The sequence below is a fragment of the Lissotriton helveticus genome, chromosome 1_1, assembly GCF_964261635.1.
Source record: "Lissotriton helveticus chromosome 1_1, aLisHel1.1, whole genome shotgun sequence".
Lineage (NCBI taxonomy): Eukaryota > Metazoa > Chordata > Amphibia > Caudata > Salamandridae > Lissotriton > Lissotriton helveticus.
In genome coordinates this window covers 526,819,483-526,842,565 of record NC_136057.1, presented here as the reverse complement: position 1 = coordinate 526,842,565, position 23,083 = coordinate 526,819,483, and the positions used below count along the sequence as shown (strand labels likewise).

Sequence of the window (23,083 nt, the reverse complement as noted above, 5' to 3'; positions counted from 1 at the left end):
GATATCTTCTGCAGGGTAAAAAAACCTATGTCTACATCTACAAAATAACTCCATTTACGCATGGCCAGCATTCACAAAAGGAGTCCTGACAGGCATAAAAGGTTTTACTAATACAGACTTCTCAGCCACAAGTGCAGCTAAATCTGCAGTAGCAAATCCCACACAAGGCATGGGAAGTAGGGGCAACAAGTCATGATTAATCTTGCAGATTTGTGAACTGACCACAAATATGTAAGTTTGTGGGTATTCACAAAATGAAATCTGACCCTTTCCCACCCTGGAAAGCATTGGAGATTCACTAAGCCAAGTGATGGAGTAACTCCCCTTCCACAATTGGGAAGGGGAAAAGATGGCCCACATATCTGTTTAGCATGTACGAGAAGAGTTTTTCCCAACAGGAAAAATGTTTTCCCAATTGAGGAAAAAATTTGCTTTTGCACATTTGGTTGGCCGTTTATTGCCTGAAATTCTAAGCTATATAAAGCTCCACACAGGGGAATAGGTAGCACTACAAAAATTACCCCACAGGTAGAATCATTTGCCTGGAAATGTACCTGATGTGGCTTGTAGTCTTACACAAATTTAGACAAATAGAGCTAAACTTAATAAATAAATCAAGACTAGGGGTGGGCATAATTGGCAGAGTACTACACTGTGGAATTCCATGAAGTTGATCAAAAACTGTCGGACTACCAATTAATAAAACAGAAACATCATATACTTTTGATAAAATAACAAGTATTTCTGTATTTACATGCTAAAATGCATATAGCCATTTCACAAAAGTAAAAATTTAAATTTAGCAAGCAGTGATAGAGGTGATGATTTTGGGGTCCTCCCTAATCTAGGGAGAGAACCAAGCAGATACCTTGAAAACAAAGAGCACATATCGCTGAACGATTCAGTGGTGGTCCCATCCTCATAGGTCCACCCCAAGCACCGTTATGGGCAAAAATACAATCCCAACCAAAGGCCCTGCAAAGCATTATGGGATGAGATTAGCAGTGGGCAGTGAATATTATAGTATCCAATATCAAAATAATTCTACAAAGAGTTACAGTTCAACTAGTGGTTACTAGGTGTCCCTCACGAATCAAATGCAAAAGCATTGAAATTATAACATCAAGCTGCAGTTCCACTAGTCGTTACTAGGTGTCCCTCACGAGTCAAATGCAAAAGCATTGAAACCCTTTCATGAAGCTGCAGTTCCACTAGTCATTACTAGGTGTCCCTTATGAGTCAAATGCAAAAGCATTGACCTGCAGCTTGATTTAATAATTTCAATGCTTTTGCAGTTGACTCGTGAGGGACAACTAGTAACGTATTTTATTATTTGTTAAGCTTTTAAAGCGCGACAGCTACCCAAAAAAGGTTTCCCAGCGCTACGAAATAGATAGCTGATTGGGCAGGCATGATGTTCTTGAGATGGCAAGGTCAGATTACTGACTAAACAGCCAGGTCTTTAAGGCTCTGCGAAAATGCACATAGCTTGTTTCTGTGCGTAAATTCAATGGGAGAGAATTCCAAAGCTTTGGTCCCAAAAGCGAAAAAGACCTTCCACCCATCCTGGCTAGTCGAACTTTAGGCACTCTGAAATAACCCTGTGATGCGGATCTCAAAGAGCGAGCGAGGCAGTAGGTGTGCACCAGAGATTGCAAATATCTCGGAGTAGACCCAAATTTAATTTTATGCATTAAACTCAGAGTCTTAAATTTAACTCTATTTTCGACTCTGAGCAATGCAAGGCCTTAAGATGACCCGACATACGTTCTCTCCTATGACATTTGCACAAAAGTCTGGCTGCGGCATTTTGTACAAGCTGGAGGCGTCTCAGGACAGCCTGCGAAGATCCCAGATAAAGAACATTACCGCAGTCAAACCGCGAGGTGATAAGGTCATTGACTACAGATTTTTGTCTGTCTTCAGGCAGCATCCAAATAATTTTCCTCAGCCACCTTAGGATGGTAAAGCACATAGGGGCATATTACCAAGAAATAGCGATAATTATCGCTATTGCTTGGTTAGAGACAAAAATTTACCGCAGAGCTGCGGCGATTTTTATCGCAAATAAACCTTGGTATTACCAAGGTTTATCGCAAATGCGATAAAAAACGGCCGCAATGCATGAATATTGCTGAAAAGTCCGCGATATTCATGCATTACCGAGCTAATGCTCTTAGCCATGTTATCCACCTCCCATTGGATAACATGGCTAAGAACTGCTCAGGGCAGGTGTTAGCTTTTGGAGATATTCGTGCTTAGCGCGAATATCTCCAAAAGTTGGTAATAGGAGATAGCAATGTTAGCAACTGTTTCCAGTCGCTAACATCTTGGCACGCCCACTTTGCATGTCATTAGTGATAAATATCACTGACATGCAAAGTGGGGCCCAAGATGGTCGCTATCTCCTACGAGCTGTCGCTAATTGGTGTTAGCGACAGCTAGGTCATAGGGAGATAATTTTATCTCCGCTTTCTTGGCTTTTAAAGGCAAAAAAGCGGAGATAAACCCCCTTGATAATATACCCCATAGTTGTTAATTTCCTGAATTGGGGCTGCATAGTCAGTCCTTTATCGATAATGATGCCTAGATTACAAACTTGGTCTGATGGAATGGGAAGAGCTCCCATTTCAGGAGGCCAGTGTCTATCTCTCCAAAGATCTGGCTTTTGTCCAAGTATTGTAACCTCAGTTTTGTCGCCGTTAAGCTTCAACAGGTGGTCTCTCATCCATCGTGCAATTTTACTGAGACCCAACTGCAGAGGAGAAAGTGAATCCCGATCTGCTTTTGAAAGTGAAAAGATTATTTGCGAGTCGTCAGCATAGGTAAACATAGTCAAACCTTCTGATTCGGCGATCTGAGCGAGTGGGGCTACATACAAATTAAAAAGTAAAGGACTGAGCACCGAGCCCTGAGGGACTCCGTAGGGGGACAAATGGGTGTTTGAAGATCCATTATTTGACTTGATTTGAAATGTTCTATGGGATAAGAAAGAGGCAATCCAATTTAAGGCTTTGCCCCTAATGCCCGAGGCGGAGAGGGATTTTAAAAGGATGTTATGAGAGATGGTATCAAACGCTGCGCTGAGATCCAATAGGATCAGCGCAGCGGATTCCCCTTTATCGTCCAAAAGGCGTACATTTTCAGACACCCCTAGCAGTGTGGTCTCTGTAGAAAATCCGGAACGGAAGCCTGACTGCGTAGGATGGAGTAACAAATTAGCTTCTGTATAATGGGCAAGATGACAATGTACATGTTTCTCCAAAATTTTGGAGAAAGCAGGCAGGAGGGAAATAGGCCGAAAATTGGACAATATATTGGGGTCGGCTGTAGGTTTCTTCAGTAAGGGTGACACCATGGCATGTTTCCATATAGTAGGCACAGTAGCCGTGGTTAAAGACAGATTAAGTGTCTGACAAATAACAGAAAGTTGCTGGATGTCAAGGAGTTTTAGTTCTGAAACTGGGAGAGGATCAGCTGGAGATCCTGATTTCAGTTTACCTAGTATCTCTTGCAGGCTATGAACTGTCATCTCGGGCCAGGACAGAAGAGGCTCATAAGATATTTCTGACTGTGGAGAATCCATTTCCACGTAACCATAGTCAGAATTCTCTCTAACAGGATCAAGATGTGGTTTGGAGATATCAGAGTAGATGGTATCGATCTTACTAGTGAAGAAACAAGCCAGTTCTTCACATTGGGCAATATTCAAAGGAGGAGGTTCGACGATGGTTTTCGAGCCTGCTAATTCCTTAACTAGATTAAATAGAGTTTTAGATTTGTTTGGGGCTTCCGAGATTGTTTTCGCTACCTAGCTAATTCGCGCAGCAATACAGTCTTTATGATATAACCTGAGTTCCCTCTTATAAGTCTGGGCTGCCACCAGGGAATAATCTTTTCTCCAGAGGCGCTCCAGACGTTTACATTTAGACTTTGCAGCTTTAAGTGAGTCATTAAACCATAAGGCAGGAGTATTATGGGCCTTAACCTTCTTGTGTGCAGGTGGTAAACAGGCATCAATGGCCTCCATGAGCCACCTGTCCGTTTTTTGGCCACTATTTCCATGTCGTCAGAATCAACTACCACATCCTGCAGCCCAGAGGCTAAAGCAGATTTAAGGAGACTCATGTCCAGTTTTTTCCAGTTCCTTCTGCCATGCTGAGCTGTAGGATTGGGAGGAGCGGTAGAGGCCAGAGCAGGCAAACTAAATTTCGTAAGATAGTGATCTGACCAATGTAGGGGCAAAGCGGGGGAGCAAAGTAGGCAAGAGAAGCTGGAAAAAATAGGATCTAGGAAATGGACACCTGTGTGTGTAGCCCCCGTATTGCACAAGGTAAGGTTCATAGCTGCCAGGTCATCAATCAAATTCCTGCCTTGATTACTATGTGGGTCCTCAAAATGGATATTTAAATCTCCAACGATTATGAGGTTGCTAGAGTTAACCAAAAAAGAAGCAACCAAGTCAGAGAACTGTGCTGCCCAAGTAGATACCAACCCGGGCGGACGGTACACCAGCAAACCAGTTAATGTGAAATTAGAACGCAGTGAAAGTTTGAACTGGGCTATTTCACAGGCATTCAAAGACACTGACTCAAGGGTGCATTGTAGTGATTTTTTAAATATGACTGCTATGCCACCTGCAGTTCTTTTCCCTCTGTCAAGTCTGACAATGGCATAATTTAGCGGCAGGGCTTCCGCAATGTCTGGGCCTGCACTGCCATTCTGGGTACAGTAATTATGCAGCCCTTTGTGTGGAGGCAGGATACAGCCTGTTCAGGTGTAAGTAGGGCTGTGCCCAACTCCTCCTTCCCATATTGCCAGGGATGGCCATTCTAGGCCCATCTAAGCTCTTTATTGTGTGTGGCTGTCTAGGAGGACATAAAGCCAACTGTCAGCTGCACCTAGTCAGGTGACCCAGACACAGGCTGCAGGGGCTAAATGGCTAAGGCAGAAAAATGGCAACTTGCTAAAAGTGGCATTTTTGAATTTGTAATTTAAATTCTGACTTTACCGTAAGAGAGGATTTTTCATAGCAATTCCCTAGACACCAAACATAAACTGGCTACCTGTTCCCAATTGGAAGTTACAGCATATTAAATGTAATGAGGTGACTCCAATCCTTTGGGAGAGGTAGACTTGCAGTACTGAAAAACTAATTTAAGAGCTTTCACTACCAGAACGTGTAAAACCTGAAAAATACATCTCCTACTTTTTACATACATTGCACCCTGCCCTCTGGGCTGTCCCGGGCCACCCCTAGGGGTGACTAATTTGTATTAAAAAAGAAGGGTTGGGTCTGGCAAAATGTTTATTTTACCAGGTCGTAATGGCAGTTTAAAACTGCACACACAGGCTGCAGCGGCAGGCCTGAGACATGTTTAAAGGGCAGCTTAAGTAGGTGGCACAATCAGTGATACAGACCCTTTTCTTTGCAGACCTACTAGTAGCATTGTAATACAGGCCCTGGACACCAGTAGTGCCACTTAACTAGGGACATACAGGTACATTAAATATGCTGATTGGGTATAAGCCAATTCTATCATGTTTTAAGGAGTGAACACAAGCCCTTTAGAACTGGTTAGCAGAGCTAAAGTGTGCAGAGTCCTAAAGCCAGCAAAAACTAAGTCAGCAAAACATCAGAGAACACCATTAGACTCTGACTGGGCTGCAGTTTAAGACCAGTGCAGTAACACATTAGAAGGGAAAGTGCCTGTCTTATGTGGAAAACCTATTTTATATTTTTGCTAAGACACCCATAAAATGTGCCTTCCAAGTCTACAAGGCTGTGTGACTGTTATATAAAAATGTGACATGCTACACCCTGGAAATAGCATGACCTGTCAGTTTACCATTCCCCAAATGCTGCTTTCATTGTGTAGTGAAGCTAAATTTTCCATTAACAGATGTAGCTATGAATAAAGCCATTGTTTTACAACCATGGTTTTTAAAGTATTGAAGCAATTATTAAAAGCTATTTTTCTCTTAGTTTCAAATATCTGATTAAATGGTGAAAAGAGATGACAGATCACATTAGTGAAAGATTAATTTTAAGAAAGTGTATTTTGTGCAGCCTGATAGAAAACAATTTTAGAACCAGTTTGCTTCTCAGCCCTACTCCACGTGTCCAATACAAGGTCTTGGAATGAGACAGGAAAGTTTGGCAGAATAAAGGACAGCTTTAACAGTTCTTCCTTTCAATTAGAAATGTCAAATGAAACTGCCAGGACTTGCTGCCTTTCATTTGTAGTGTCCTTCCACGCTGTCTGTCTTCAAGCCCAGCCAGAGGGACACCAGTGTAGGCCATGACAGATGGAAGAGCATCTCATCTAAATAAGGGAATTGCTTGGGAAAGGACCAGAGCCTTTCCAGGTTAAGTCTAGTGAAGCCATCCCATCTTGTTTTAGAGCTCATGGGAAGGTTTGCAGTATTTTAGAGAGGAAGTGTTGCAAAGGGAGGTAGGGTATTTGCAAGAAAACAGTCAGGATGTAGAGTTAAAAAACTCAAACAAGTCAGGAAGCATAAAGTCCAACTAGTGTTTATCGTAATACCAAGCAGCAGTGCAAAAGGTCAAAGTCAATTGTCATTTCAACTGAAGAGGAACACTCGCTAGAACATGGTCAGTTGGAGCATAGAGCTGAGAAAGAGATGAAAATTTGGAAGCACTATCTACATGGATTCTCTCGATACAAGTCAATGGAGCTTAGTAAGGTAGCAAAAACTTGTTATTCTCAGCTAAAATGTACCTAATGAGAAATATCAGGATCTTCTCCCTCAAAAAGTACTGGATGTTCTTGAAGAGACAATATCATTCACAAATACAATACTAGGTTAATTATTCTCCTGAAATCCTGCTTCTACTTGCCATGTTCCAAAGTGAAATTGCACATCTAGGAATTGTGCAAATATACAACTCTGAACCTGCTGCATTCAGTGCCTACTTGAGCTTTAGAATTCAACAAGCCACAGGAAGCTTCAAACTACTACTAAACAACATCCATATTTGATTATGAAACATAGGTACATTCTTGGTTATATACATGGTTTTGAAGACTGTACCACATGGGAGTATATGAACACGATATAGGCAGGATTTAAGGTTTCAGAACAGGGAATTCTCCAGTTACCCGCTAGAGCACAGGATAAATCTGGCAAACATCTTTCAAAAACATTACTCTTCCTTACTGTTGGTTGGAATAAGAAGGAGCATGTGCTCCTGTTGGCCCCCCAGGAATGGAACTTCCTTCCAAGGTTCAGGTAATTGCCCTCTTATTTACTGGGGCACAAAAAGCAGAACCCCTCCTGCCTCCAGGAGAACCCAACTAACCACCGAAGACTGAACCCTCCAAAGAACCTTCTCCAAAGGCTGACCTGGTGTATAAATGCCTGCCCATGAATTTGAGACCGGATTCAATTACTAGGAAGACCTATCCCAAATGGTGGAGAGAAGTAGGAGTTAGTCACTGAATATTCCCCAGAGAGGACACATCCTCTGCAGGTACAAAAACAGGTATGTTTTGCTCAGAGCTTTCTGCTGTGCTGAAAACTGGTTTAGTTGGACCTCAGGGTAAAAGTATCTGGCCTTATGGAACCCTAACTGGCTATACCGTCCAGTCTTACCCTACTGATAGACTTTGAGAACCAAAAAAGTGACAATGTACACCTGATTCAAAGTGCCCGTCCACCAAACTCTAAATCAGGCTCTTGATCTGACAATATAACTTTGGACCAGGGCATGGCGGCATATCTATCAAACAGGAAAGACATCTCAATGAATATGAAATCTATCTTAATCCAAAGGTAACAGCTTCAGAGAGATCTTGATAATGAGAGACCTTTCCAAGCTTCAGGTATGGGTCCTTCTGTTTCCTGAGATACTTTTTGTTGGACTCATTTAAACACTAGTGGAAAAATGTTTAAGCAGACCATAAAAATACCATAGTTGAACAAACTACTTTCAATCTCTAGGACGTTTTACAATCTGGCTTTAGAAAGGGTTGCAGCAGGGAAACAGCAATACTCAACATCATCGACGACATCCATGGTTCCCTAGATAAGGGTGAATCTTCCCTTCTCTTTCTACTTGACCTTCCTGCTGCCTTTGATTCCATTAACCATTTAACTTTACTCAATACTCTCAAAAAATGTTTTGGCTTGGGTGGCGACGTACTCAAGTGGTTCACATCATACTTCCAACACAGAACCCAACAAATTAAAGTCTGTAATTGCCTCTCGGAACCTCAGCCAATAACCTTGGGTGTCCCCCAGGGCTCTATTCTCTCTCCCACTCTATTCAACCTCTTCATGGAACCCCTTACTCTTATTCTTAAACAAGCGGGACTCAGTTACCACCTCTATGCTGACGATACACAACTCTATTACAGAATCAAATCCCATGATGACGTCTAACATCTAAATGACACTCTGACTAAGATACACATGTGGTTCCATTACAACCACCTAAAACTAAACCCTAAGAAACTGAAATCATTTTATTCTCTCATAAAAAAAACGCTCCCTATCCAAAACTGGATCTCTGACATTAATGCTCTCAACTGTTCTCTCACCATCTCCAACTCAGTCAAGTCCCTAGGCATCAGCATGGACCAGAGCCTCAGTCTTACTCCCCACATAAAAAACTCAGCCAAAGGTGCTCTCTTCACACTGCACCATCTTAAAAAAATCAAACCCTTTATTCCTGCTGATGACTTTAAGTCAGTTGTACAATCTTTGGTCCTGTCCAAAATTGATTACGGTAATGCCATGCTTGAAGGAACTCCTAAAATCCACCTAGCCCCTCTCAAATCAATCCTTAATCAAGCTGCCAGGCTAATCTCTGACTGCAAGTGCTTTGATCACATCTCCCCGTTCTCAAAAACCTGAAATGGCTTCCGATTGAAGGCAGAACTACCTACAAGACTGCATGCATCACAAAGCCCTCCACCAAAATACCCCTTCTTACCTCTCGGACAATCTCCACAAAGCAGGTTGCTCTAGAACTTTGAGGAGCACTAACGTACTTGTACTGGTCCCTCCTTTATTCAAAAATAAATCAACACAATCTCGCTCTTTCTCTGGTAATGCGTCGTCCATCTGGAATGCCCTTCACAAAGATTTTTGTTGCAATCCCTCCTACGACTGCTTCAAAAAAAGACCTCAAACTGCTCCTTCTCAACAAATACTGAGGTGGTTAATGTATTGTTTCACTGTGTATTAATTTTTTCTTTCTCCCTACATGGTCATTATCTACTCCCTTGCTCTTCCCTTGTTTCTCTCTTCCCAGCTACCACCTTTCCCCCCTTTTTTGTATCTATAACATATTCACCCTCCATCAGTCACCTTCTCTCCCCTTATTCTACCACTTACCACTATATTGCATCTCTCCCCCGCTACCCCTGAGCCGCTCTAACTCTGCAATCGCTTTTTCCATCCAGTTCCCCTTACCTTAATCTATTATTTTTCTTTGGTCCACCTATTTTTGTACTTTTTCCCAAATTTCTCAAAGTGCCATGCCTCATTATCTAATTGTATTATTACTCTGTTTGTTTCCAATATGTTGTAAAGCGCTCTGATACTCTTGGGTCCAGCCAGCGTTATATAAAACCCTTTAAATAAAATAAAATAAATAAAATAAATTAATAAATAAACTATAGAACAACCATGATTACTCATGGGGAATAAGCCAGTAAACTCCCATGGTACCGGATAGAGAATAAAGTTATAGTGCTTGTCTGAAATTGCCCACTTGGTGGCTTCCTTCCTCTTGCCCTGAGTGCAATGAACTCCTGCCCACCCCTGGGGGCCAGCAACAGGAGAATGATTGTCAGGAACAGATGTTGATCACGACATATGAAAGTCTTCTGGACACGAGGTAGATTCAAACAAAACCAGCCAGGGTTTGAAAGTACTAGTGCATAAAAGGTGGATAACAGGGTATGTAAGACCCAATTCCATAGGCAAGGGTTGAGTCCCAACCATTTCTCATCAGAAAGGGACCTTTTTTGTGACTCATATGTCCATTCACCCTCATCCTAAATTACTATTGCAAAGAAAATAGTTTCTTTTTAAAAAAACATTTCAGTGAAGTTCATTAACTGGCACTCCTGGATAGCGAACCTGAATGAATTAATTAAAATTTGCCACATGGATGATGGGAGTGTCTCACTGTATTGGGTTTGGTTTTCCACTAACCTTTCCATTTGTGAACCAGTTCACAAACCCAAATGAAAACATATGCCTGAAGGTTTACCATTTTTCTTTTTCAAAAACACTTTTTGGGATTTACATCCAAATGATCCTAGAAACTAATATTGACTGGCGGTATCTTATCGTCCAAGATTGGTATATATCAGCTACAAATTTTTACTGAGCACTGGAAAAAAGTCGCTAAATTGGAAGGGAAAATGCTAATTTTTGCCCCTCACTAATAGCTTACCCCACTCTGCAATACATCTACAATGATCATTTAGAAGAGCATCTATAATTTTTGAGTAGTGGATGTAAATGGCAGTGTTGGATTTGGCCGCCTCCACCTGTGCTTCTTATTTTATTTTAAGTTACCATGAGTGCCTGGCATATATTACTTGACCTTCATTCCAGGCAGGCCATTTTTTGGCACCAACTCTTAGTTTCTATTGATTGAAACATTTCTGATTCTCTTTCCTGTTTGATATCATTTTACACATCCCTTCACTAGAATTACACACACAGACTTTAGTAAAGTATTGTAGTGTAGTTCCTATCTTCCCAAAAGGCTCTGCGCATTGGAATAATACCTACAGCAGTAAAGGCCTAGGCCAGACGTTAACTAGGTCTACTATTGTCGATACTAGACTTAAGTTTTGGGTTTGCCAGCGTAGCTCAGAGTTCGCTAGAAACTTTCTCGAATGTTCAAGGAGGAATTAACTTCCCTGATTAGACAAGAAGGGATTTAGTTTCTGACAACCATAGAACATGACAACTTTGCTCTCCCCTAATCAAGAGTCAATCTCGAGAGTCGTGTGAACAAAAGGCAAATTATTTTACTCAGTCAGTACGTGCATTCTTAGTCTCATCAGAATGTAGAGAAAAGGAAGAGACGGGCGTGTTCAATAAAAGATGTTATTTATTGATCAGTCTCTTTTCTCATACAAGAGAAATGGATCGATATTATTGCAATACTTATAGTTAAGTAAAGTGCATACATTAAAAGCAATAGTATAAAGTAATACTGTAAAAACATTGATATGGTTTCTAAGCCATATGATGTTTTAAAATGAATAAAATATATTACATACACATATACATTTGACTAAACGTACTCAACTGGTGTTTCTAGATACGCCTACCCCGTGTACCTGACCTAAGCCTAATACGTGGGCGGGAATAGAAAGTTACAGTTTAAGTTAAGTTTGTTTTTGCCAAGTGAATAACTAAAGAATTCTCTGTGAGGGGTTATTCAGTTCTGTACCTGGAAGTTAGGATGAATGAGGAATGGTATCTCTCTCTCTGGTCTCGATATTCCAGGCGGCCTGCGAGGGCTGCCCAGAAACGCCGGTGCTGGATTCTCGGCAGGAGAAAGCAGCGCGTCTCTCAGCGCGTCAGGAAGGCGGGGCTGCTGCCAGCGGGGTCTGCTCTGCTCTCGGCTTCGGCAAGTATGGCTGCTCCGTCTCGTCACCACGCGTGTGTTTGCATATGGCAAGATCGGTAATATTTATACCTTTAAGGTGCCGAGATTGACGTAAGGATGGACATAGATACCTCAATAAAGATGTCATACGATTTGCTCGTTAGCACATTCTTTTACTAAAGTTCTCGGTGAAATCAAAACAATGGCCGCAGGGTTTTGCCCAGGTTGTCATAGGTTTGATTTGTTATGAGAACTCCGTATGCCTTATCAGGGGCTGGAGGAATATCGCTTGTCTAATTAGATCGCAAGCGTTATGACCTAATCAGATAACACGTTCCTGTGCCGTAGTGTGACTGCGTCAGATAACGGTATCTGCATCATGGGGGTTTTTTGCCTCATGGGCTGACTGCTAGTTAACTTGTTGATTTGTTTAACTAGAATAGGGTCAGGAATAGGGGGATCGATTCAGAACCTATAGGAATACATGACACCCACTCCACGCTAACTATGGACATATTTACTAATCTAGGCATAGTATAACATAGTACAACATACTATATAGTAGTGTGTATACCTTACCACCCCAAAATACATAAATGCATTTTGAAACTTTCAAATATACTGAAAAATTGCAGACATATATATATAGTATGCACTCAAGCTGTAGAAAAATGCCAAAGTAATTGCATTTGTATACATTATTGCTTATTTGGTATATGAGAATTACACATGAAATGATGTCTTACAGAAAAAAGTTTCGAGACCATTCCATCACAGAATAAAATATCTTTATGAACATGCCAGCGGGCAGCTAATGTCTATAAGCTATCTAAAATTTAGAAACCTTAGTTCTTTAAGAATAGTTCTTACTTTAAGCAGAAGATAGTGTCCCGAAAAATATGCAAAAATATTTGGGGCTGCTGAAAAAACTGCTGTCCGTGAACTGGAGCGAAAATGTTCATGTGACTTTATTTTTAAAGTTGAAGGCCGAATTCAGGGAACGCCGTGTGCGAGCTTGCTCAAAAGTCTCTATTTCTGTTCGGGTGAGAACATCATATCATTTAGGCTTTCGAAAAAACTGTCAACAGCTTCCTGGGAAAGTTCCACTAACTCGGAAAAAGGTGTAATCATGCATTCTTGCGCATGATTGTCTCCATTGACATTCTGATTTACATTACTGACAGAAGGTCGTACCTGTTCGATGCTGCTTTCATCTTGAACTTCACTACCCATCAATCGTAGTGGTGAAGCTTCCACGAATGCCGTCATCAGGATTGGTAGCCTTTGAGGGCAGCACAAAGCATGAACCTTGATCGGGCTCAACAATGTTTCTGCATCCATTGGCGCATCCGATTGTAGCGTCAGACAGGTGTCTAACACGCATTCTTCTCCGCATAGCAGACACCTCAATACAGGTAAAACACATCTTTGCCACATTGGTCGAAATGATAGAAACCAAGTCATGTTCAGGTCTCTAAGCCGGGAGAGTCCCAGGATTTTTGATATCCGGTCCCGGTATCCAATGGCTAGGATTGTTTCTTCCCTTGTCGCAAGAGTTTTGTCTGTGACATGGGTTGCCATAACGAAAAATAAGGACTAAGAATAGGATTCCTGCAATTAGTCCCAGGATCAGGGGAAGTCCGCCAAAAATCGAATGGACGAAATCTGGAAAAATACCCAGTATGGCTTTGAATGGTGTTAATGCCATAGAAAATACTGTCTTAAATACATTTGAGACCCCATTGGTATCAGAAATATTTAAGATTTCACTCAGGATTTCCGCGAAATGTACGGGGGAATTAGTTGATAATAATGTATGTATCTCTGCAGTCGTCCTTGCGACTTGTAGATCATACGTTTCTTTTGATGACGAGAGCCTGGTAGGCGTCTGAAGAAGGACTGTTTTCATTCTGCTTAAAGTATCTATTCGAATAGAAGTAATTTTCAAATCGGGCCATGCCCTTGCCTCCCTGTCTGGGAAGGAGCTGGGGAACAATGAGCGTCCACAGCACTTGACCTTCGCAGTCGTAGTGACTAGATAAGGAGTCCCGGGCATAAGACTACAACATCTGCGGTCTACAATAAGAATGTAACTCCCATTATAGAGTCTTTGAAAGAATGGTTCTATTTCTGTTGCAGGTGCGCCTTGCTGGTGACATGAAAGGTTGTATGAATTCCCTTCACAGGCTCCATGCAAACTAATTCCGTTACACAGAAGTGTGCCACTTAGTGACATCGCACAATTGTTGCCACTAAGAAACACTTTCTGTCCTTTATTACTGACACATGCATGTGAATAGGGCAGGTTCCATGTTGTTTTAAGGTACCCCTTTCCCAATTTCTCGTACATGCCAGCCTGTATATATTTTTGGCAGTATTGAAACCTGAAGGTTGAGATTGGAATATTTATGATTCCGTGTATTATCCATTCACTGACAGGTCGTTCTGACATTGTCATTGGTAATCTTTCTAGTTTTTCAATGCTCAAGATTGTATAATCAGCACCCTTTTGCGCCATACCGATTTGTCTATCAGTAAGGTTAAAGATTTGGAATAGTGACGTTGTGTTGATTAAACGCCAAGGCACATAGCCTGAACGCAGATTTTGTAACGTCCAGCCAAGCTGTACAATAGAACGCAATTGTGACTGACCATGTTGTAATAACAGTAAGTCTTGCGATAATATGTCGATTGCTGAAGACACAATGCTGTCCAATGAAAAAATTCTGGAGGACAGAGTCATTAACCCATTGTCCACTACAGAAAGTGATTTTTCCAAATTAATACGGTCAATTTCCCGTATTCTCTCTGCTCTTTCAATTTGATTAACCTTCCAGGCCTCATTGTATGCTGCATATACAGAGGCTGCTATGAAACGCTTTTGACGCTGTTTGCGTGGTCCCAAAGTGAAATCACGCAAGTCAGCACCATCAGTAAGTAAAGTTAGGTGTTGCTTAATTTCAGCCAGTGTGGAAGTTTGTAGCCATTGAAGGCATAATTTGCCCACACTGTAGGTGGTTATTATCCCTGGGTGATGTCTTTGAGGATATCTAGGGTCTGGCCTGGTCATTTTGAAACCCTGTGTTTTGTTCAGGAATCTGTCTTGACAGTTATTAGTATCTGTGGGCCAGATCAACCACTGTTTCCAATCAGGATGTGTTCTGTTTTGGTTTAATATATGGTTTACGTCTATCTCTTCATCTGTATCAGAGTTATTGCTAAACATTATTGGCTTTGGAATAGACGGTTTATTTAAATCTTTGATTTTGGCTAAGCCAAGACAGGTGGTCTGTTGAACAGTGTCATTTAAAAATATCATTTGTTCTGGGATCATGCACGCTATAAACAAAGCTTCTATACCCTGTACTTGCCATTCTTTTGTACCCCAAACACTTTTCAATTCAACATTTTTGTCCCAATAATCAAATCCAAAAGTATTCATTTGTGCAAAAAATGAGTCTGAATATAACAATTTTGTGTTGGTTATCATGGTTTTGGTTCCTGTCTTGTTTGACAATTTAAAATAAAATGTTTCAGCATTACTTGTGTTAAAACCTGAAAAATATGAATATTTGTCTTAAACGGTTCTTGAGCTCCCTTTTGGAGGTGTTGCACAATGTTCCCATTGATTATAATTTAAAACATTTCTAGGTTGTGCAGATCTATGTAAAAAGTGATTACCATAGTGGTTATAGCAATACATACTGTCATAATTTGTAGAACCCTGCAAATAATCATGTTTGGTAAATTTAGCAGACATTACTAAGTCATACATCATATTATTAATATTTTCGAAGTCCCAATCATCAGCAAATGAGTTTGGTTTTGCAAAGTCACTCAATGAGATCTTAATTTGGTGTGGATATTTCAGGATCTCGACCGGACCATAAATTTCATAGTCAGTGTTGTCCCAGGCTACCCCACCAGGTATCGGATTGGCTGTGAAGTTGGCTGAAGAAAGTTCTCTTTTCTCGACGTGTGAAGATGTGTGTGGTTTGAGGATCAAGTTGATGTTCTGACTTGCTGTGTCCATTTTAGCATAATTTCCCTCAATGAAGCGTCCCAAAGTAAGTACCATGATGAGCCAAAGTATGAGGATAAATGCACCAAAACCCACCCAAAATTCAATCCATGGAGAAATCAGATATGTTTCTTTCAGTTGATTCAAAAGTTCCTTAGCTTTGTCTTTAAAGGATTTTGATGATGGCTGTGTCTTTGATTCACTGAAGCCTTCAGAGGAATCATCGAAGTTGATGAAGTAGCCGGATGCAGTTCTGTCAATTGTTCCAATTGCTTCAGGATTTCTGTTTCTTGCATTTTCACTTGGTACTTCATTATAGATTGGTGTGTCTCTGCTAAATGTTTTTATTTGGGTTTTCAGAGGTCTGAGTTCTATTGCATTGTTGCATAGTGCTTGTTGTTCTTCTGTAGGCGTTTCGAATGTGATGAGCCTCTTCGTTAGGACCTCTGTACTGGTAGCAAACCTTGGTGTTCTGCTACTTATTGGGAGTCCACTTGGCCTACTGTTTGTTATCGGCCACATGTTGTGGTTTTACCAGGTCGATGGATACAACTCGGTTCTCCTTTTTACCAGCAAGTGGCGGTAGTACAACTGATCTTGTCCCGTTGACAGACAAGACAGGAACTGCTTTTCTGTAAGAAGGCCCAAATTCCTTCTTTACCGCGATCTTTTCCCTGACTAGATCCCCGACTTTTGGAATCCAGACAGGTCTTGCTGGGACAGGTGGTGGTTCTTCAGTGGTTGTTGGCTGTTGTTTCAACTTTATGTTGCTCAGGTCTTTTCTTGTTTTGTTTAAGTCCTGCAAAATAGCCAAACGGTCTTTGATATCAAAGCTTTTTTCTTTCACCACTGAAGTCTGACTATCAAGGTCAGAGATCAACATCCTAGTTCCAAATAATAATTCGTACGGACTGAATCCCTTCAGAGAATTTCTTGGCAAGTTATTGAGACTACGTTGGACACTTATTAGATGTTTGACCCACCCAGCTCCCGAACCTAATATCCTTTCCGCTATAGATTGCTTTATGCCTTGGTTTTTTCTTTACACCATCCCGTACCCTCAGGAAGGAAGTGAGAAGATTCCCGCTGGGCTGTGCTCATTTGGTCATGTTTCCCCTCAGGCTTGAGGGCTAGAGTGGAGACAATGGTCAAACGTAGCATGCTCTTAGCGTATATGCCATTTAGACTCGCAAATCTTTGTATAACAGTCCGGACGTCAGCCGAGTGCTGGTGATCTACATTATAAGTGGAACTAGCCTGTATATGTTATTCGCAACCCTTCCTTTTTACTCCTGATTTTTCCTGGAGTAGAACGACGAGGTATTAAACTGTTTCTCTCCCCACTGCGATCTCTGTTGCAGTTTGGGCAGTTTTTTACAAACATGGTATGATGTAGGCTCATGCCTGGCCACCAGTACCGTGATTGTAATTCTTCCAGAGAATCTTTTATTTTAAGGTGTCTGAGACCCTCGCCCATGTGTGCGTCTGCGATTAACAAGTTTCTCCTGTCCATGTTTGGAATCACTCTATCCCCCACTCCAGGGATTCGAGCAAAAGGGACGGAGTTTGCATCGATTATGTATGTATAATTGAGTGGATAGTTGATCGGTAACGCTGAGCAGTCGCCTTTTGATGACGTTTTCACCGCCAGCACTGTTTCACCGTCAATGTATTTTAATGTACGCTTTTTTCGAACTACGGGAGCCGATTTAGTGGCTGCCGCTGTGGCTGTTTCAGCCAATGAATTCCCTACAACGTGAACGCCATCACGCTGATGACTCAGTGAGTGAGTCACGTGAGTCTTTGGTAGTTCTTTTTGTAAAAGAGCTATTTGTTCCCAGAGCAGTTTCTGCTTTATTGGTGCATCTGTGTCATCTTTGTAATCGTTTTGAATCCATGTCTGCAAATCCTTGTTGTATGATTTGACGCAGTAATATGAATCTGACACTATAAGTGTCGGGAATTCGCGATCCGCATTATCTAGCGCCATTTTCAATGCTATTATTTCAGTTTGTAGTTCTGAATTAGTTTCTACTGAGTGTGATTTTGTTAATAGAGGTCTTAGTTTACCTCCGCGCCACACTTCTTTTGTAATCTCACATGTGGGGTTGTATGCTTGTTCTCCCCAAACGGAGGGTTGAGCATGTCCGTCTGTATAGATTACACAGGCGTAATGTCGTAAAGGCAGAATGTCGATTGGCAGAGGATATGTTTCTTCATATGCTAGATTTTTTAATTCTTCTAGTTCTCAAAAAATTGTCAACCAAGCTATACTTGATAATTCATATCCTAAGAACAGGACTGTCAGATGGGCAATTCTGGATTTTTTAAAGTTGAATTTGTAACCCTCTGCTGCGAACCCAAGTATTATGGTGTTCACTCTCTTCAAGTGAGTCTCCAAGTCATCATCTGTTAAGTAAATGTCATCGACATAAGATAATGCTTCATCATCATATAGATGAAGTAATTCTGTTACTCTCGCTGAGAATACCCCTGGGCTGTTCTTGTACCCCTGGGCTAACCGACAGAATTGTTTTTGAGTGCCATTTACTGAAAATGCAGTTAAATATCTGCTCTCTGGTGCTATGTTTTGACAAAAGAATCCATTGGAGATGTCCACGGTTGTTTTGTATTTTTTGCGCACTATGTTATTCATTAGTGCAGCACTGTGTGAGTTTTGCACTGCAAAAGTTTTGCAACATGTGTTAAGGTGTCGGTAATCCAAAACTAGACGATATGAATTGTCTGGTTTGGAGACCGGAAACAAAGGGTTGTTCATTTGTGAGGTGCAAGTTTCAATCACCCCCTGGTATTCTAGCTGATCTAGTATTTCATTTACCTGTTTTTTAGCTTCTTGCTTAATTGGGTACTGCCTTTGTGCAGTAGGTTGTGATTTTAACTGGATTTTGTGAGGAGGAGAATCCTCATCCCATCCTACGTGATTTTTATATAAAGCAGGTGCTAAAGCCACTGCCCACTTTCTAGCAAGTGTGTATTTTTTATGAATTGGAATTTGATTTGAGAAGGCAGGCATAATTACTTCTTCGCCATGAGGGCACTCCCTGACAAACTCTGGTGGCCAGTCTTTTTCAGCTAGAAGGATATCATAGCCCTTGGAGAGATTATCCCAAAATAGTCCCCTTATTTTCCTAGTCTTATCACCCTCTATACGCAATGTTATCTCGTATATCTTGTGGGGTTTGCTAACCCTGGTGTCTGCAGTTTCCACTTGAAGATATTCATTCGTGTCCACTGTCTCCAGATGATTCATAAGGACTTTGCGAGCTATGCTCACTTCTGCTGCACTGTCTAGCATTGTCTGAGCCCACTCTCCGTTTTTCAGTTGTATCCTCAGTATTCTCGGCATTGTTAACTACCTTGATACTGGCTACCTTCTTTTTTGGAAATTGTAATTTCTTTTTTAGCTGAGCAGGTTCCTTGTCTTTGGACTTGGCGTGCTCTTCTCTTTGTTCTGATCGTCCTCTTCTTTCCGATTTCTGCGAGGAATTCTGAAAAGATTGAGAGGGACGTATATCAATGTCTTGATATCTATCAGGTTTTTTAATATTATCCCTATTTCTAAGGTTATATCTATTCCCAGAGGGGTCACTCTGCGGTGACCTCTGTCTTCGGTTTGGAGATTTTTCTCTTCGCCTAGGAGACCTTCCTCTGGACTGGAATTTCTTTTCTTTAGGATTGGATTGTTTGTTTCCATCCCAGTTCTTTTTTGGTGAATTATTATTAAAAAATATTTTTTCTGGACTTTCAGTCAGTTGCGGTTTTACTGGTATTCCACCTAAACTATCTCTACCTAGTTCCTCATATGATTTTTCTATGATTCTGGCAATTTCAGCTGGTTGGTCTGCTATATCTGTCTCTTTTAACCTCTGGCGGATCGCCACGTTTGCTGCTTCACCTTTTATATTGGCTAATAATATAGCCGAGACCTGCTTGAAGTCTTTCAGTAATTTCATACCAAGAGTTAAAGCAGGTTCTGGACCGTATTCGTCTTGAATTTGTTTTAGCACATCAGGTATTACCGAAATGGATGGAACACCGTGCGTTTTTGTGTAGATGGAAGCAAAGACTGTACCCCAAGTGTCACAGTCCTCTATGTGTGGTGCGATTCCCATAGGAAGACAGATAGTCAGAATCCTGTGTTTTTCTAGCGGGGTGGTGTCAGGAAACACCGCCTCTATTTGGGTAATTTTCTGTGCCAACCAGAATGGTATTTGTTCCAGTTTAGCCGGTACTTTACCTAGGCAGGATTGGATGTTCTGTGGTGTAATTTTATTTGTGTTCCCCTGGTGAGGGGTCAGCTGTGGAAGTTTAATCGCTGGCTGAATTGTTGAAGTCCGCCTTACATACTGGACTAATTGTCTGTGAATTTTTAGTAATTGTTTTAGCTGTATTAACAGCTCTCCTGTAGACATCCCTTCGATGTCTGGGTGTGGTGTGTATCCGACTAAGACCGGCCACGTTGCTCCTGGTCTTCCTAAAGGACCGAGCCTGGTGATGTGATTATTATGTATTAGGGCGCCATCAAATAAGAGCAAATGCTCTTGGAATTTGAGTGGTACTTCCACCTCCTCGAAAGGAGTGTAAATGTCGGGTGGTACCTCTATTTTGTAATAGTGGAAGTACTTTGTTACAGCATTTGCTGCTGGAAAATGTATCCATGTATAGTATACCTCTGTCTGCCGATATTCGTGTGCCTCAATTACGAATATGACTGTGCCACCTCTAGGTGTCAGTCCATTTTCTATAAGTTTTAAGGTTATAGATTTCCTTTTGGTGACCGGGATGAGTATTATATCCCCGTCCGCATCTAGTGCTGCAGTATCAGCTGCTGCTATTTCAGCTGCTAATCTAACTGCCTCTCTTTCATCCTCATTGTCAGACATTTTACTGTCAATAAGGTTTTTTTGTTTGTTTGCAGATCAGGTTTCTTATGGAACAAAGATTAGATACACAATATTTTGGAACTGTTTATCCTTCAACGTTGACTATACCAAGAACCATACATAGGAGTTCCCTCCTGCGAGGTCTTGGAGGATATTACCTTTCACCCACTCCAGACGTCTTTGGAGTATTTGGGAAAAGGGGTCTGAGTGAGAAAGCACGACTGAGTTACTCTAAATGTCTTACGTTAGTTTTATCGCCCTTTCCAAACGCGTTGGGCGCCATGTAGTGTAGTTCCTATCTTCCCAATAGGCTCTGCGCATTGGAATAATACCTACAGCAGTAAAGGCCTAGGCCAGACGTTAACTAGGTCTACTATTGTTGATACTAGACTTAAGTTTTGGGTTTGCCAGCGTAGCTCAGAGTTCGCTAGAAACTTTCTCGAATGTTCAAGGAGGAATTAACTTCCCTGATTAGACAAGAAGGGATTTAGTTTCTGACAACCATAGAACATGACAACTTTGCTCTCCCCTAATCAAGAGTCAATCTCGAGAGTCGTGTGAACAAAAGGCAAATTATTTTACTCAGTCAGTACGTGCATTCTTAGTCTCATCAGAATGTAGAGAAAAGGAAGAGACGGGCGTGTTCAATAAAAGATGTTATTTATTGATCAGTCTCTTTTCTCATACAAGAGAAATGGATCGATATTATTGCAATACTTATAGTTAAGTAATGTGCATACATTAAAAGCAATAGTATAAAGTAATACTGTAAAAACATTGATATGGTTTCTAAGCCATATGATGTTTTAAAATGAATAAAATATATTACATACACATATACATTTGACTAAACGTACTCAACTGGTGTTTCTAGATACGCCTACCCCGTGTACCTGACCTAAGCCTAATACGTGGGCGGGAATAGAAAGTTCCAGTTTAAGTTAAGTTTGTTTTTGCCAAGTGAATAACTAAAGAATTCTCTGTGAGGGGTTATTCAGTTCTGTACCTGGAAGTTAGGATGAATGAGGAATGGTATCTCTCTCTCTGGTCTCGATATTCCAGGCGGCCTGCGAGGGCTGCCCAGAAACGCCGGTGCTGGATTCTCGGCAGGAGAAAGCAGCGCGTCTCTCAGCGCGTCAGGAAGGCGGGGCTGCTGCCAGCGGGGTCTGCTCTGCTCTCGGCTTCGGCAAGTATGGCTGCTCCGTCTCGTCACCACGCGTGTGTTTGCATATGGCAAGATCGGTAATATTTATACCTTTAAGGTGCCGAGATTGACGTAAGGATGGACATAGATACGTCAATAAAGATGTCATACGATTTGCTCGTTAGCACATTCTTTTACTAAAGTTCTCGGTGAAATCAAAACAATGGCCGCAGGGTTTTGCCCAGGTTGTCATAGGTTTGATTTGTTATGAGAACTCCGTATGCCTTATCAGGGGCTGGAGGAATATCGCTTGTCTAATTAGATCGCAAGCGTTATGACCTAATCAGATAACACGTTCCTGTGCCGTAGTGTGACTGCGTCAGATAACGGTATCTGCATCATGGGGGTTTTTTGCCTCATGGGCTGACTGCTAGTTAACTTGTTGATTTGTTTAACTAGAATAGGGTCAGGAATAGGGGGATCGATTCAGAACCTATAGGAATACATGACAGTATTGGACAAGACATATATTTGATTTACACTAAAATTGTCTTACTGGCGTCACTGCTAGAATTATCGTTCTAACACTCCATGGTGGCATAATGGTGGTAATTCTTTAAAATATTGTGGACTTTTCCCACCACGTTGGTGCCTGTGCCCCGTTGTGTTGTAATTATTGCACAGGAATGAGGTTGGTAATTCTTGCTATTTTTTTTATACATTGTTACTACTGATGGGTCCCTCATCCCGTAAGATTAATATACTCTATCCCTTCACTATCCTTCTCAATCCAAATAACTGACTAACATCTCCACCTCTTAATTTACATTCATATTTCACTACAGTAATTCAGCACTAATCCTTTGTGGGTTCCGCGAAAGCGTGCTTCTCGCCAAAAAAGAGCTTCAACACCCTGTCAATGGTAGCAAGAGCTATATAAATGCAAACATTTTCCCTTTTGTATCTCTCCACTATTTTTCTCAATCCGAATAACTGACTAGCATTTCCACCACTCAAATGACTTTCATATTTCACTATACTAATTCACCACAAATCCTTTATGGGGTCCGGAGTAGCGCGCTTCTCACCAAAAAAGTGCTTGGACGCCTCGTCAGGCGTAGTAAGCACTATATAAATGCAATCACAATACAATACAATTTGTCAAACTGGATCAAAGGTCATAGAGTGCGTTTTTTCATGTATGCAAGAGGGTGCCCCCATGTGTGTGCATTTCAAATCTGTAACTCTTCACATGTTTGAGGATTTTTTAAATTTCGTCCTTGGAAATTGTGATGTCGGTGAATATTATCAAACTCTTACATGGCAGACCACTCTTGTCTGGATTTGTACGGATATAATAAAATATTTTTGAAGTGTTACACATTACTCACACCGGTGAGAAACTTTAA

At 41.3% G+C, this 23,083-nt stretch overlaps 1 protein-coding gene across 1 annotated transcript in view; it reads left to right on the top strand.

The window, feature by feature from the left end:
- VWF (von Willebrand factor) overlaps positions 1 to 23,083 on the top strand; it is a 1,169,185-nt gene that overhangs the window by 68,778 nt on the left and 1,077,324 nt on the right. The window lies entirely within an intron of this gene.